This window comes from Octopus bimaculoides, chromosome Z (genome assembly GCF_046866305.1).
Source record: "Octopus bimaculoides isolate indiv1 chromosome Z, ASM4686630v1, whole genome shotgun sequence".
Taxonomy (NCBI): domain Eukaryota; kingdom Metazoa; phylum Mollusca; class Cephalopoda; order Octopoda; family Octopodidae; genus Octopus; species Octopus bimaculoides.
Genome location: NC_142944.1, coordinates 24,274,475 through 24,277,480, shown reverse-complemented (window position 1 = coordinate 24,277,480; position 3,006 = coordinate 24,274,475).

Genomic DNA, 3,006 nt, shown 5'->3' with positions numbered 1-3,006 from the left:
AGACCCCGCACAATCGTCGCTGTGAAAAAAGACAAAGAAAACATTATTTCGGTAGAATTTAATACAAAAGATGAATATACCAATGACATTGTAGCGCATCACACAACAAAACTGTACTCCCAATACAAAGACCTGAAAAGTAGAAGCGCCTTGATAGGGGAAATTCTATACGGAGAATTAAAGGAAAGGCATCCTCCAGCCATCCGGAGGATTGTAGATTTACTTAAATATATGAAGAAGGAGGAGAAGGAAGGGACTGATTTACGTGTGGTGAAATCGTCCCCAGCATCTCCAGTGAAGGGAAAGTAGAACCTTTACTTTTAGTAATGACCTTACTTAACATTGGTTGTTTGAGAAGCAGGCTTGTTTCCTCGACAACCTCAGATCGCACGATATACATGTGATGGTTGTTACAGAGACCAAGCTGGACAGTCTACAAACCTCCTCGCCTCTCCTGAATGGCTATGAGAAAATCGTGTCTTCTAGCCAGACCGGAGAACGTGGGGGTGTAGTGGTACTGATCTGTAATGGCTTGGTTCTGCAGACAAGTACAGTCTATGTGGCCCTGAGGGTGGGCTGGTTGTCCTTGATGTGACATACAGCAGCAAGGCCTTCAGGTTGATCGGTATCTACGCACCTTGTGCTAGAGCATTACAAACTGATTTTTATCGGCGCCTAGAGAACTTTCTCGTGAATTCGAAGACATTAGCGGTATTAGGAGACTTTAACACTATCGCTGACGCACGCATCGATAGTGTTGGCTTAACTGGTAGGAAAGTAAACTCACGTCTCGTAGATCTGCTTAAGCGCTTTCAGCTGGCAGATCGTTACAGGTTTGACCATCCGAACGTCCCAGAGTGGACCTGGATGAATAGTAACGGAAGGTTCAAGTCTTACTTAGACAGGATAGTGATAAGAACTAGAGATAAGGCTAGTTTTAGTTGTTCACAGCTTGTTCAAGTGTCCTACACTGACCATAGAATGGCTAAATGTAGGCTGAACATAGGTAGTACAGTTAAGCGAGGATCTGGCTACTGGAAGCTAAACAAATCTATTTTGACTTGCGAGGCATACCATAGCCGGATTAAGGAACTAGTACAGAGGGCGTTAACCAGCGCCGTGTTTAATAAACGGTGGTGGTTCGCCCTAAAGAGAGCCATTCGTTTTGAGTCTATTAGGTTTAGCCAACAGCTAAGACTAGATAAGGCCAGAATAGAAGGGCAATTAGTTAGGGACTTAGAGGAGGCGTTGAGGTTGGGCTATGCATCCCACATTTTGGCAGCGAGAACGGCCTTAGACCGTCACCGTCACACGAGTGGTGCAGAGTTCGGGCTAAAATGCGAGCATTGGGCCGTGAGGGAATTACTGTTGCCGGATGGGCCCGTACGGTAAAAACCCAGCGTGGCAATGATGCCACAATTAGGTTTCTGGTTGATGACAATGGGTGTTCGGTCGATGGACGGGACGAGATGTGGGAGGCGCTTTACAAGCACTTTACTGAGTTGTTCGGGAAGAGCGGGATGCTGGATCATGGTAAGGAATTAGGGATTTCCTGTCTGGCGGCCCGCGTCTCTCGGCACGAGAGGCTGAGTACTCTGAAGGGCCAATCACAGCCAAGCAGGTGATCGAGGTGCTGGGTGAATGCCTCGGGGAGTCGTCACCGGGTCTCGATAGTCTACCTTATGAATTCTATAAAAGTATGCCAGACTTGTTCGGGCACCTGCTGACCAGCGTTTACACCAACTGGCAGCAGAATGGGAGAATTTCCAAGTCTGGGGTGGTGACGCTGATGAGAAAGGGACCCCGAGCCTGAAAGGGGCCCCTAATCGTCCCCGAGCAAGGAGGACAAGATAAGTAATTTTAGGCCCATAACTCTGCTAAACACAGAGTTAAATTATTTTGACCATGGTGCTAGCGAAAAGGTTGGTACCGGTCGTGGACAGACTTGTTGGGGGGGCGCAAACTTGCGCTATCCCGGGCAGGTCGAGCCACGACAATCTCCACCTTATACGCTACTCCTTAGAGAGGGTAGGGAAGCTTTCTGATGCAGAGGGGGACATTGGTACATTTAGACCAGTCTAAAGCATTTGATAGGGTCGTCCATTGGTACTTGGCGGCGGTCCTCGAGAAGGCTGGCCTGGGCCCGACCTTCCGAGGTTGGATTGCTGCTTTGTACAGCGACATCGAGACTGTCGTTAAAGTGAATGTCTCCGCTTTTGTATGTATTGGCTCTTGTGCCTTTGCTGCGGAAGCTAGAGGCACTAGGGGCGCGCCGAATTATTTGTGGTGTGGAAGAGGAGCTATGGCGTATGCGAATGACATCTCCATCATCGAGGCGATCAAAAGTTACGAGGCGATGGCAGGAGCAAAGGTTAACTCGGTACCTGGAGGGGAAAGCCGATGGCGTCCAATAACGTCGTGAGCGAATGACGGAAGGTCCTGTTAAGCTGCTCGGGGTCTGGTTTGTCCCAGACTTCCAGATAGAGAAAAAGTGGAGTGAGGTAACTAGCAAGGTGACTGCTCTAACCCAGACCTGGTCTGGGTGGGCGTTATCCTTGCTAGGGAAAGCAGAGGTGGTGCAGATGTTTATAGCATCAGTTATCACCTACCGCCTGACCGTGGTGCCTTGCCCCGATTTGTGGCTGAACAAGTTGGAGAGAATCCTTTACTGCTTTTTGTGGTAGGGAGGAAAGCCTCTTGTGAAGCGCTCTGTCTGCTGCCAGAAACCGCTAAAGGTGGACTAGGGATGCCTTGGCTGAAGATGCGAAAACTCACATGGTTCCGGGCTCAGTCCCACTGTGTGGAACCTTAGGCAAGTGTCTTATACTATAACCTCTGGCTGACCAAAGCCTTGATAGTAGATTTGGTGGATGGAAACTGAAAGAAGCCAATTGTATATATGTATATGTGTGTGTGTGTGTGTCTTTGTGTCTGTATTCGACCCCCACCACCGCTTGACAGCTGGTGATAGTGTGTTTATGTCCCCGTAACTAAGTGGTTCGGCGG